Source organism: Pteropus vampyrus, unplaced genomic scaffold, assembly GCF_000151845.1.
Source record: "Pteropus vampyrus isolate Shadow unplaced genomic scaffold, Pvam_2.0 Scaffold22, whole genome shotgun sequence".
NCBI lineage: Eukaryota > Metazoa > Chordata > Mammalia > Chiroptera > Pteropodidae > Pteropus > Pteropus vampyrus.
Genome location: NW_011888803.1, coordinates 6,918,270 through 6,933,025, shown reverse-complemented (window position 1 = coordinate 6,933,025; position 14,756 = coordinate 6,918,270). Strand labels below are relative to the sequence as shown.

General features: G+C 37.4%; 1 protein-coding gene across 1 annotated transcript in view; it reads left to right on the top strand.

Annotated features, from left to right (window-relative positions):
* The first annotated feature begins 465 nt into the window (after window positions 1–465).
* The window catches only part of TTLL7 (tubulin tyrosine ligase like 7), a 135,183-nt gene continuing 120,892 nt past the window's right edge, over window positions 466–14,756 (top strand). Inside the window, exon 1 of the mRNA XM_011355686.2 lies at window positions 466–674. The gene's annotated coding sequence lies outside the window, so the exon portion shown is untranslated. The remainder of the gene's footprint in view (window positions 675–14,756) is intronic.

The window sequence follows — 14,756 nt, the reverse complement described above, 5'->3', positions numbered from 1 at the left end:
TGCCCAGCTCTGTTTTGCGGTAATATGTGCACCATGAACTGGTACCATAGATCCCATGCTGGAACAAGAGGTGACACGAACAAGGCTCAGGCCACCTCCTTTCGCATCTTCTTAGGAGGGAACACCGCCCAGGCGACACCGCCCAGTTTCCCCAGTTGCTAGGTCCTCTGTTTGCCGCGTTCTAAAGGAGACCCGAGCGGGACCAAGGCAAACCAGGGGGAGGGGGGGGTGGTGCTCGGAAAAGCCAAAAGACTGTTTTCTGTAAACAGCCAGGAAAGGAAGCCGCTCGCCTGACGGTCCCCGCTGCCCCCAAGACCTCCCCGCGCAGAAGGGGCTTAGGAATCCCCTGGTCCTTGGTTCCTCCCAACCGTCGCCGCCCCGACACGCCCTCGGCCTCAGCTCCGCGCCGCACGTCGCGCACCCCCGGTCGCAGCCCATGAATGGTCTAGCCCGTGGGTAGCCACCACCCCTTTCAGCAGCGACAGCTGCTCCAGCTGCTCGGGGTCGAGCGCCGGAGCCCTGGTGGTGGCTGCACTGGCGGTGGGCGAGCGGAGGGGAGCACCAAACCACCAGCTCAGACTGCGGCCCGGGAGTGGCCGCCCGTGGGAAACCCGGACGCGCTGGAGCTGCCTGCAGCGGGGAGGCGAGGACCGGGGCTGGGGTTCCGCACGGGAGTGAGTACCTGAAGCCCTGAACCTCCCCGAATCCCCTTTACGCCCCCAGGTCCCTGAGGTCTCGGCCACCCCCTGGGACGGTCTCTGCTCTGGGGACCCTGTCCCCCTCGGGAGCGGCAGAACAGGGAGCTGCTGCTGTTAGGCTAATGATTCAGCACCATTTGTGACCCAGAGGTTTGGGCAGAATGGGGGAGGGAGGAGGACGAGGTCACTTGTGCTCTCACCCCAGTTTCTAGGCTCCAGAACCACCCGGGCGGGTGGGGTCGGGTGGGGTGAACAAGGAAGCTCCCTGCCGGTTTGTTCTGAAATTCTGTCTTTTTCACACATCCTGGTTTGAACCTCCCATGAATATGCGGTGCGATCTTCAAAGTGTGTCAGATTAGTGTCTCTTTCAAGCATGCGAGTCAAGTCTAGGGCCGTTGTCGATATATCTGTTTCTCTACTTCTTGCTATATTGTATATCTAATTCATGCCATCATCCACTTAATTTTACATCGCATGGCATTCCCCTATTAATGTATAAGAAGGATGCTGTATCAAAGTTGTCTTGTATCCAGGGTTCGTTTGATAGGTCCTGGCATAGGAGGAAAAGATTTAAGGTAGGAAATAATTATTTCAGAGTCTAGGCCCTTATATATATTATTTCATTATATCATCACAGCAACTCAGAACTAAATGTGGAAAATGAGGAGCAGGGAATTTAAATTATGTGCTCTAGGTCACAGAACAGGTATTTGAATACAAATCTCCCTGACCCTAAAGCCCATGGATCTTTCACTGTATTAAGAAGTTTAGCTAAGTGTTCATATATATGATCTATTGACCATAGAATTAATTTTCATGGGAGTAATCTTAAACAACAGCAACAACAACCTGTAAACTTCCTGTATGTGGAATTATTGTTCTTTTAGTATGAAAGTAAGAACATGCTTTGAATTATGTGAAAACATAAAACATTTTCTTAGGAAGCATATGCCAAAAGATAATATCTGGACAACACTGTTAGGTCATAACAGGAGATGTTCAACACATTTTTGGCAGTGATATATGGTGGATTTTCAAATGTTGGAGAAACCAATAAGGAAAGTTAAAAAAAATCTGGCTATCTTTCTTTTTAAAACTTTAGGATAACTGTAAGAACAGTTATCTAGTTCATGGAGTGTGTGATTGAACTGTTTTTTGTTGGGTGTGTCACCCCATTATAAGGTAACAGATAAACCCAGACTGATAATGTTATTCTCTTTCTTATGATTCTGTGATTTGCTATAGCAGATGATAATTCCATTTTACAGACTAAGGAACTGAAATACAAAGAAAGTTCAAAATCACCCAGCTAGTAAGTGGTGGATTCTGAACAAGCATGGACTCTTACAAAAATATGTGTGTTATAGCAAAATGTAGTTCTGTGGAGTAGGAAAGTGAATTGATTTGTTTTTGCTGTCCTTCAGAGTCAACAATTATAGGGACCTTGTGTGCTCCTTCTGCAAAAATAATGGAAGATAGGTTTTTCTTTGTCCCTTTCTTGGTCATTTGATTTGTTTTCATTTATGATTTATGTATTTTCTCTTAAGATACATAACTCTTGTTAATGTCTCAGGAGACAGGTTGCTATAGTACAAGTGCTCATTATCTTTAAGTGCTAGAATAGAATTTGATGGCAGACAGGAACATATTCATTGTAGCTCACTGTTTCTAAAGTATTGAACCATTTGCATTGGAGAATCTTTTTTAAATTAATGGGGACATTGATAGACTAAAGCCCAGTGCCTAAATAAGGCCATAAAATGGAGGCACAAATTCATAGTTGTTATTCAGACAAGACCATAAGAGAAGTATGATCTTGTGATGAGTCTTAAGTTTGATTCCTAGGAGGTCATTTCTTTTTGTTCTTTATATGGCTGTAGACTATATTGTGAATCTTGGTGAGGCATCTTGCAGTCCAATCTGTTTAATCCCAAAAAGGACAGCAGAATTGGTATGAATGAGTAAGCAAAAAGAACATCACTGCTATTTCTGTTTTTTAAAGGAAAGTATATGGCCTAGGGATGGAAGGACAGTAGGAACATTTTAAAACAGGCAACATATTTTATTTAGATAACATCACTGAGAGTGTGAAATTAATACCAACTTGGCTTTAGAACTGCATTTTCACTGTCTCCGTGTTTCTTTCTCCTCTCTCTCTCTCTCTCTCTCTCTATTTGTCCATTGTCTAATAAATATTGTTTATAGACCATCTAAATCCTTGTCTTCAAAGAACTTAGTCTAGCTATAGAGACATTTACTTACACATGCGTAATTAACAAGATAATTAGAATTGTATTAATACCAGAAAAAGGTGATGCAAACTTAAGGTGTTATATAATACCTTAATAAGAAGGAGAAATAGTAAAGGCTGGGGTCATCAGAGGTTCGGGAAAGCCTTCCTGGAAGGAAGGGAATTAAATAACTCTGAAAGATGGGAAGAATTTCCATAGGCAAAGAGAAAGCCAGACAAACAGGTTCAGCTAAGACGTGCACATATACCGTTTGGATACACAGTGACAAATTATGAAGAACCTGGAATATCAGGCAGTGAAATCTGCTCTTTAGCTGGTAATCATAGGGAACTAGGATTCTAAGTAGGCCAAATTTCTCTTTGGCTGGCTTTGCTCCCATTCTCCATATTTCTTGCTCCAAGCGCCCTTCCAGAAAATGGCATATTTCCTGGGTACTCATATTAAAAGGATTAGTTTTCAACTAAACGCAGAAAAAGTTTTTTTATGCAAGTAAAACGTGTCCTCTTCCAAAGAAGTTTGCCTTTTTAAAAGCTTTCCCTCTCCATTACAGAATTATGAACAATTTGGAAATTATAAGACTATAAAAAGAAAGAAAATCACCATAATCTTACTAACTAAAGTTAACCACTCTTAATATTTTGATGTTTCTTCCACCTTTTTTTCTTGCAGTTTTAATCATACTATATATATTACTTTTTATATATTTTTACATTAAATTTTATAATATTAATTTTCACTTAATTACAATTGAACAGTGAACATTTAAAATCCCTACATAATTTTCCACTAGGTTGATTCCTAATCATTGCTCATCATCACTATATTATTGATAGTAATAAACAACACTGTGATGAACATGCTTGCTCATTGCTCTTTTCTATATTTTGGAAATTAGTTCCTTAGGATAGAGTCTCAAAAATAAAATTTCTTGTTTAAAAGATACGAGTTATTAGTTTGACATTTCTTATTGAGATATAATTGACATATAACATTATATTAGTTGCAGGTAAAACCGAGTGAGTCAACAGAGAGTCTGTACCCACCCGCTTGTGCAGTGAGACAATGAGAACTGATACTGGACTTTTCAGTGGAGAAAGATTGGCTATTTTATTGTGAATGGTGCTACCTGGTAGAACGGGAAGCCAACGCTCAAAAGCTCACTCCTCGATGGTTTACAGACAAGAGGTTTTATAGAGCAAAAATCATGAGTAATCATGAGTAAGGGGTTTAGGGTCATGGGCTATATTGATTGGTCAGTTCTGATGCAAGCTTTAGCAATCTGATTTATTCAGCTCCTGGTGGCATCCTGTTCAGGTTTACGTGATTATGACTAGGTTTACGTGATTATGACTTTTCCAACAGAAAGAGAGGCCTGTAAGACATCTTGGGATTGTGGGTCAGTGACATTATCTTAAGAGCAGAAAGGAAAGAACAGAGCTATACATTTCATATTTAACAGTTTACATTCTTCTGTTATCTTAAGCAGAGTATAACCTCTGAAGCTTGCTTTATAAGCAGGCCTACCTGCCCCAGGACATGACTACATTCCAGTGCAGCTCTGGCTCTTAGCAAGGGCTAATTTAATAATTTTAACTAAAATTGAGCAACATTCTAATATATCTAGTCTTGTGATTTGCTGTCTATTTCAGATGTACAACATAATTATTCGAATATTTGTATATATTATGAAATGATTACCACAATAAGTCTACTTAACATTCATTACTACACATAGTTGCAAAAAAATTTTTTTTCTTGTGCTGCTTAGTTTGGCTATTTTATGTAAGTTTTGAAACTCTCCTGAATTCTGTGTGTTCTCTTTGGAACAGTTACATATTAAATATAAGATATTTGCATGTTAATAATAACATTCAATCCTGTCTGGCTCCTCAGATTATTCTTTCAGGCCACCTCTTCTTTTGAGGAGAAAGACTCCTTAAATCCTGGGGGCTGGGAGAAAGGCAGACAGTTAGGGCCACTGAGGAGAGAAGATATAAATAAAGTTGGAGAACAGGTTTGGTGAGAATGAGCAAGAGTTTATAGTCAGAGAAGGGATGTATGTGATAGACTACTTTCTGGTCCTAATCTTGTATTTGTGCCCCCTGCCCCCCCAACCGTCTCCACCTCCACCGCCTGGAGGACATCTATCTATTTCAAACTTCAGCTGCTTCTATTTTCCTCTATCTGCTAGCAAAACACATGAACTCACTCATGCACTCTAATTTGGAGAATCCACGTAGGTGAGGGCAGGTGTTCCAGACCTCCCAGTTCTGAGCAGAAGCCCTGGTTACAGGTACAAGAGTATGTGGTGGACACTGAAGACACCACTCCCATCCTCCATGTACATTGCCAGAGATGGCCTTTGAGAACAGCAGCTACTGAAGACATATAACATTCCCACTGTCCCCTCCAGGCTCTCCTCTGCTTGTTCTCAATATCCTCCATTGGAGGAAATTTCCCTCATGGAGGAGAGAAGCAGTGCCTCAGTTTCCTCTACCAGTTGTAGGGACATATGACCTCCTTAGACAAGCACATTGGCCAAGTCCCAGGATCTCACCTGAGCTTCATCCTTGTCCCACCCCCACCCTCTTTGGGAAGCTACTGAGGCAGGGAGGCTGTTAACTCTCTAAGGACAAGTGGAAGGTGAGGCAGGGGGCATGAATATGTCTTGAGGGCACAAGGAGGCAGCAGAGAGGCAGGTTCTTATGCAGTCCTCTGAAACCTGAAAAGAAACAGTGAAAACTGAACCCTTGCATTACAAACCAAGAAGAGGTGCCCCTTCGCAGGATCTGATAGATGGTTTCTGGTGGAGGCTGGACATTGAGGTAACCAGAATGTTTTGGGCAGAATTTTCCCTGTGCTTAGTTGGGACCTATTCTTTAAAACTTTTTGCTTAAGGTTTTAGAAGGTGGTAAAACTATTTCTATTCTTTTCAGGCATTATTTGTCAAAGGTGAACTAGGCTTAGCCAACAGTTTCCCTAGGGCTAAATTAAAGTTAAAAACTTTAAATAGGTTTGCCTATTTATTCTCCACTATTTCTTATGTTAGTTCCCATTTAACATTTATCTGCCGACAAAGCCAAGGTACTGGGATTGTTAGGCTCTGGAAATGATAAATAAATTTTTCTCTTTTTACTTTTATTTTTAACTTGCAAACAAGTGGTTGGCCTATGTTTCCTTGACTCCTTTGAAGATTTAGTGTTAGGTGGTTGAATGGTCACTAGGTCTCTTCTGTGGCTGACCTAAAGATCTCTGAGAACTCCTTTCTTTTGAAATTGATGATATCCTTGGTCCACTGAGTATGCTGAATTTTCCACATTGCTTGATTTTTCTAAATTGGTTGTGACACCCAAGCTTTCAGACTTTTGTGTTATTTTGTTCCTTTGCTTAGCCCAGTGAAATGGGACATTATGTTTGACAAAGGATTATTTTGAACATTTCTCTCTTTTACCCACTACTTTGCAAAGTCTGAACTGGTGCCAAATCTAATTCAACAAGATGGCAGTAGCTGTTTTTATAAAAGTTTTCCTCTCTCTTCCATTAGTGTATTTGCAGCAAAGCTGACTTTTGAAAGTAAATTGGGCATTTGTAGATTTGGAAGATGGATCAGCAGTAATCGAGGCAGCAGCTTCAAGATTATTTCAAGGCTTTCTGTTTGATTTTAAGATTTTAGAATTTTAGGGCTGCTTAGATACACATCTCATTTAAGGTAGTACCATCTTTCTTTTGTAAGAGAAGTGGCCCACTTAAAATTTATTTGTGTAAAATCTGCTTTAATTGATGTGGTCCTAATACTACGTTTCACTGGCTTTGTGATATGAGTAGTCATACATGGAGAGTATGGTAGGAAAAGTCAACAAATGTGGATATACTTTGAATCATTGAATTTGATGGAAAAATTTTTACGTGTAATTTTGTCATCACTGTTATTTAAAATTCATGTTTTCAAGATACTTAATAAATAAAATCTGTAACAGTATGTGACGTTCATAGTGATTGCTAAAAAATCAAGACAATGATTTTAGCACACATTTTAGTTTATATTTAGAATCAGTCAGTCTGCAGTTACCCAACAAATATATGCTAGTTACTCTATGGAAAAGAAAGAGAAATTGAACATTTTCTATAATCAGCTTACTGTATGTGAAACCAGATGGAGGCATTTTCATTTAGCTTTAGGTTTGATCACATCCAAGATGATAATATTTAGTTACTTAGCATCTCTCAATCTAGAATCCTAAAGGATGGCGATATTATTTTCTCCATTTTAACAGTGTGAAAAATCAAGCCGGAAAGAGGGTGGGGCCGGGTTTGGGGAGAAGAAAACAGGCAAAATTTTCATGAAGAATCAAAGTAGGATTAGAAATTGGTCTACAGCTGCCATTTTTAGAAACTAATTTTGACACTAGAAGCTAGTATTTGCTATTATGTATTAACAAGAGGGTACCCTTTATTAATTTATTAGTTTTGCTGATTTTAGTTCTTTTAGGGTACTTGAAAAAGTAACTTGTCAAATTTATTGAATACTTTTCCCAATCTCTGACATCTACTTTTCATCCACATCTACTTCCCCCTTGTTCAATAAATACACATTTCAACACATTATTTTTGGAAAATTGAAACAAGTTATTTCTGGAACTTTCTGCAGAAATTAAAGGCAAATAGACATTTTAAATATTAAAGAAAGCTTTACGGAGGCATCAGGGATTCTTAAAATCAAGTGGACTGTATATATGTGGAAAAGCTTTTTCAGTTGTCAAAAATCATTGCCAAAAGAGCATTTTTGGCAGAAAGTAAAGTTCGCTGCTACATATGTTAGGGGGTTGTCATTTTGGAATAGGAGGTATTTTCTCTTTTAAAAATTTATCCCAGTACATATGTCAAGAGCTATTTTCATCCTTGAATAAGGAATTAAAGGTCAAGTATGTTCTTCATTAGTTATAGTATGGCATATTTACTTCCATAATGTGCTTGGAAGTGTATCTGTGAATTTTGTTTTCAGAGCCCATAAGGAACCAGAATAATAAACATAGGAGGGATTGAAGGTCCTAAAATGTAGCCTCTATTAGAAACAAAATTAAGCACGTATACTCAGCAATATCTATGAATATAGAGATTTATATCTCCAACTAAAATTACCTAATGGTAGTCTAACCTCCTTGATATAACTACATATTCTGCTAATATTAAAGTGATTATTATGTTTTCTGGAAGAAAAAAGCAATAACTTTTTTCAGAGTAGTATAAAAATATTGTGATTTATGTAATTATTTGGGTGATCTCTGGCATTTTGTACGTATTATACAAATGCGACTTTTTCTTAAAGTTAATATTTTGTAGCATTGGTTATTGTTTATATATTTTTTTTACTGTGATAAAAGATATATACATGAAATTTACACCTTTAACCATTTTTAAGTATACAGCTCAGAAGTGTTAAATTATTCACATTGTGGTGAAACAGACCTAAAGAACTTTCAGATCTTGCAAATCTGAAATATTTTGGTTTTTTTTGTATTTTCTTTTGAGTAACTATAAATAATATTTCATTTTAAATTTGTTTCCATGTTTTTGTTGTCATTATACAAAAGTTTGTGTGTTTAGCTTATATCTTGAAACCTTACTGAATTCACATTTTGGATCTAAGATTATATAGATCCTTTGAGTTTTTTTTTGTAGACGATAATGAGTTTTTTTTTTTTTTTATGCACTGGTGATAATGTCATTTCTTTCTTTTTTTCCAATGCATATGCCAGTTTTATTTCTTTCTTTCCAATGCATATGCCTTTAATTTGTTTTTCTTGCCTTATTACAATGTCTAGAACTTCGAGTATTGTGCCAAGTTAGAATGGTGAGAGTAGACATCCTTGCCTTTCCTTGTTTCCAATCTTAGAGGAAAATTATTCAGTGTTTTACTATTAAGTATGAAGGATGAAGTAATTTAGAATATTTTATCAAGATTTAACTCTAAGAGAGTACAAAAAATATTTGTATTACTGTCCTTTGATTTTGATTATTGTAAATGGCTTTTCTTTTGTACTTTTCCCCAGTACTTGTTGAGGTATAATTTATATATAGTGAAATATACAACTCGTGAGTTTTTAGAAGATTTTGGTAGATAGCGTTGCAGATATGTAGTTTGTATTAGTATGGATATTCAAGATGAGATAAAAAAGAATCTGAGAATATCAGTGAGAAAAAGATACAATGATGTGAGCTAGGGGAGACATAGCTTACAAAATCTGTTTTCCGAAATCCTGCATATTTATTAGAGCTGGTCCCACATTTAATACTGATTTTTCTATCTTCCAGGCAAAGAGGAAAACACAAAAAGTTTAATGATTAATGGAAAAGCTCATCCATGAGAAAACAAACCAATTGCCTAAGAGGAACAAAGTTGTTCCTGTATAGAATCCAGAGTGAAATTTCTGCTATAATTTCTTTTAATGTGGATGCAGTGTAGTGTAATGCAAAATGTCCTCAGCATTGTTATAGTGAGATTCAGCAATGTTTGTTGGGGTATTTTTTTTATAGTATCCCTTAATATAGGCCCATGGTACGGCTCTGTGTTTTTGAGAGAAATAACCTCTCAAGATCTGATTATTTTCTTCTTTAACAAATGAGAAGAATATTTGCCTTGAGAGCATTGTGATGTAAGTAAAGATCACAGTGTGTGCTCAATAAATTATAACTGTTCTTCTTAAAGCAGTTCTGTGTGGGTGTGTGTGATGTTACAGTGTCTCAAAGAAGTAAGGTTTTGATGTTTTAAGAATTTCTTCATACTTATTTTCTTACTTGAGATTTCCTGGAAATTACCTGCTATTATTTGTTTTCAGTCAAGTAAAGAATCTTGTGCTTTGAGAGTCTACAGGGCTGAGTAATAGGAGTTTCCTAAATATATGTATCAAAAAAGAAGGCCAGAGCACCTCTGCACTAAAGTAGGGTAAAGGAATGCCTAGACGCATTTTAAAACTTCCTCCAAAATCAATTTTGCATTTATTCCAGTACGCAGAAAGTGGGTGATGGAAGTTCCAAACTTCTGGCATGAAATGTGGCTCCAAGTGTCCATTTCAGCTAGTGCAGTCTTATTTACAAATACAAGAGGCAGAGCTACCACCTTAACCTCTCTTAATATATTCTTTTTCTAGAGTGTGTTTTAAACCATCAGTCAAGTCTCTATCAAGGGAAAGAAAAAAAAAGTTGGGGTTTGATAAATTCTCACTTAGTAAAAGTTGAATTAGGCCCTAGACTTTTTTGAGCAGAGTAGTAAAATTAGTTTGTAGTAATTGCTGAGCATTCCAGAGGGTTGGCATACTTCATTAGCAGTTTCTTAAAGTCAACTATCAGAACAATGTAATGGGTGTTTGATTTTTTAAAATATTTTGAGTCTTTGGTCTAGTAGAATTTTCTTTCATTAGTAATCCCTTGAGAATTTGCCTTAAGCAAGTCCTACAATGTGTACACATTTTCCACATCATAAAAGCCTCGGACTAACCGAGGTTCACTGTGCTGTCTGCAGGCAGCCGAAACTAGAGTATGGTCTTTCTGTTTCAAGTGCTCACAAGAGAAAGAAGGGCCCAGATATTTCCTGTCTAAACTAATTTAGTGTAAAGGTCATAGTCTTAGGTTTGGAGTCAATTAGGTACTTTTAATATATGTGAAACTAATGAATAAATTAGAGTCAAGTTTATATCCTAGCCCCATAATTGTCTTGAAATGATATATAACTAATTTGATAATAATATAGCTAAATACCTTTCATACCACAAATTTCTATTTTCATCACTGCCAGATTAGAGGTTTCATGTTTAAATAAATGCCCATTTACTTATAATACATAAATAATATAACATTATATAATAATTAATATTATTAACATGTTGTATTATATTGTATGTTATAATAATATAATAAACTATAATTCATATTTACATTTCCTCTAAATACCAAAACACATCTTCCTTTATTGGAACACCTTCTGGTATAATTTCGACTTAAATTGATCTTTAAAAAATGAGTTATAAAATGAGTTACAAAAATCAATTATAAAAATATTTAAGTTTTAAATATTAGATTTTGCCACTTATTTATTAGTCTTGCTTCTATGGTTGACATTAGTAGTTTCTCATAGGAAAACTAGATGAATGTTTGATTTTTGGCAAAGAGCATTTCTTTATAATATATAAAATCTTCATATGCTATTCTATAGGGTAATTAAAAGTGATTTCCTTCCTTTTTCCCTCCCAACCTCTCTCCCTCCCTCCTTTCTTTCTTCTATACTTTCCTTCCTTCCTTCTTTTCTATGACTATAATTTATGTCCCATTTGAGTTTTAGATATGGTTCTGTTTTAGGGACCCTTTGTTAATGAGAGTCCTCTAATTTGTGGGTTCTTGTTTGCGAGGAGACAGTTAAGTGGACTAGGAAGATGAAAAAGAAAAGCTTTTCTGGTTCATATAGTCTCCTGGGCACATTTGTAACTCTGTCTCCCTTTCTGACTGGTATCTGCATCATTTTTATCCTGATGGTCTACTTAAGCAGCTGCCTCAGATTCCGTAATAGATAAAGTTCTATTATTTTAACTCTGTGATGTTTAATTACGTATTTGGTGGGTGAGATAGATGTTATATAAAACCGAATGGACTAAATTGAGGAAAACAGGAAATTCATTGCTTGATTATAGGTGACCGGGAGGAATTATATTCAAAATACAAACTAAATATTTAGCATAGTATAGGCGAAATAGTCATATAACTCTTGTCAATGGAATTAAATGAATAAGGAAAACATTGCTGTATTCTAAAAACATACCTAAATTGTCCAGTCTTGGGACTACACTTTGGCTTTGCAAATTATTTCTTGCACTTCCTTTCACTGACCCTTTTTCTGGACTGAAAGAACCACGTTTTAAGTTGAAATTCAAATGTAGCAAACTCTGAGTTTTGTTTACTTCCATTCCTTCTGATTGTGCTCCAAGAGGAAATACTTGGCTTATGACCAATTCTTTACCCTCTTTGGACATCATCAGAATTATAGATACTGCAGCCTGTTTTTGCCTGAGATGAATCAGTGATGCTGTCTGCCAGTCTGCTCTAGCCACATTGACTGTTGACACTAATAGCTGGGCATGTAGTGTTAAATGAGGCTGCATACATTAGAAGATCATAAAAGTCATTTGCTCTGTGCCAAAAACTTGAAACAAAAAAGTGGTAGGTGATTTTCTTTTTCACCCTTTAAGATTATATAAGTTTGTAACTAGGAATTTTGAGGGTTAACTTTGTATAAAAACTGGCAGAATTTTTCACATGTATTCCTGAAATAGATTTTTATGGAGCACAGTCTCTGGCATTCTTCCAATTTTAATTCTCATTTCTTCTTTCTTCCGTTTCCTTATAAAAAATTAACCACAACCTTTTGAAAAACTTTTCTGTATAAATATGGCACGCTATGCATTTTTTTCCTTTCTAGATATCCTTTTATTAAAGGGCTTAAGATGTGTTAAAATGATGCTAATGAAAAACAAGCCATGGCATTGATGGTCATTAGCATACCAACTGTGTGTTGTTTAAGGTGCTGTGCTATGTCAAAAATCAACTTTATTGATTTTTGAGAAGAAGATAGTGCTCATAGAGAGTTTACAGTAGAGGTCAGTCATGGTAGGAGAGACTTGGTGAATCTGAATATGGATAGCAGTATAGAGCCAAATTTGGGGCTTGGCTGCAGAGAGGTAGAGAAATCAAGTTTTTAAGAAAGCAATGAACTTGATGTTGGACCTGGGTTCCAGTATTAGCTAGTACCTAACATGGCCTTAGGCAAATCAACTAATTTCTTAAATCTCAGCTTCTTCATTCATCAAGTGAAAAAACAGCCCTATTAAGTTGGCTGTTATGAAATAGCATTTTTAAATAGCATTATGAAGGGTAAAAGAATTTAGAGTGTGAATGCCAAAGTAAAACATTTCTTCGCGCAAGTGGCAGGATACCAGTGTCACCATTTATGGCAATGTAACTTCATCCACTTATCTGTAAAATGGGAATGATAACATTGCCAGTCTTAGGGTTTGTAGATGTTACGTGAAATAATCTACATAAAGTGTTTAACGTTGTGCTTGGCACCGGGCCAGTATTCATTCATTCACTCATTTAACGAATATTTGTCAAGTGCCCACGATGTCCCAGGTGCTCTCCTAGGTGCTTTTGGGATACACCTGTGAGCAGAATCAAATATAGTCCCTATTCTTGGCAAGTTTATAGGCCAGTGAGAGACATAGATTTCATTAAAAATCAATGTCTAATTACTATAAGTGCTCTGAAATAAAGGTACCCAGTGCTCTGAGGGTAATGTCAGGAAAGATGGGCTCTAACTAGTCAAAGGCCAGGAACAGATGAGGGTGGATTCTAGTCAGAAAGAATAGCGTGCGTACAGTCTGTGTAGTGGGAATATGCAGTGGTTACGGGACAGAGTAAAAGGAATGGTGGCTCAGAATCAGGCTGGAAAGACAGGAAATTAATAGGCACTGTTTCTGTTCAGAGTTCCAGCAGGGAAGTGGAACTATTAAGAGTGATATGGAATTAAGATGTTTATTGCTAGGGAGGTCAGAAGTCTATAGAGGGCTTGTATCTGCATCCAGTGGTGGGTCAGTGTGGCTGGCAGTCAGAAGGAACAACTGGACATGAGCTAGAATCCACTAGGACAAATTAGAACCCACAAGAATGAACTGGAACCTGTACCTGACTCTTGCCCCCTCCAATCTTGACAATGTGGGTGACCTCCAAGAAGAGCTGGCATTTTTTTACCATGGAACTTCACACGTACCTGCCCCAGGGAGGCTAGGTGTGCCAGGATCCGGAGAGTCTGAAGAAGATCTGGCCAGAGCTGGAGGCTCAGACGCTGCCCTCTGTCAAATAAGGGGAGCAAACAGATCAAGGTCAACATGTACAAGCTGCAGCAGTGCATGGTGCCCTATATTGACCTTCAGAGCATAAAGCTGCAGCTTTACCTCTGCCTTCAAAATTGCATGCAGATTTCTCTTGTGGCCTATTCTAACCTGAAACCATGTAAGGAAGGGATTTCTAGGAAATATTGTTAGCTTAGCTAAACTGATTAATACCACAGGCCTTTTTGGGAAAGGTCTTTTTTGGTTAAGAATGGGCCTTTAGATTTCATCAAATAGCATTTAAAAGCCATCAAAGGCTGGTTGGGGGAAGGGAAATGGGAGAGTAACATGAAACATTTGTGATCAAAATTGTATTTTGGAATTTGCATTGTAGAAAATGATGGCAGGAGATTAATACTGTAGTCCGAATGAGAGCTTAATGGTGTCTAGGACTAGATGTGGAGGTGAAGGGGATTGAAACAAGTAGATGAGTTCCAGAGATATTCAGAGGATAAGGAAAACAGTACTTGAGGATGGAATTGCTAGGGATTGAGGGAGAGTAAGATGCCAAGATTATGAGTTTGGTTTGAATATTGGGAGTTTGCAGTTGCATTTGAGAATTTCCAGATGGTAATGTTCAGTAGCGGTATGATGGTATTAGTCATTGCCATAGTTGTAGAAGCATCAGTAGTAGTTGTTAATATTATTATCATTGACTTACTTCCTAGGGGCCCAAAACCATTCTGGTTTATTTATGAGTACTCACTGTGCTGCTCATTCCCTGGCATGGAATAGGATTAATTTTTTATATCCCTCTCTAGCTCTTTTACTCTCTGTTGGCACAATCACACATTTTCTACCCTTTTCCCAGGGCTAACCTCTCTACTTCAGTTAATTCTATCTTCTTCTAGTCCCTACAGGACCCTTGTTCA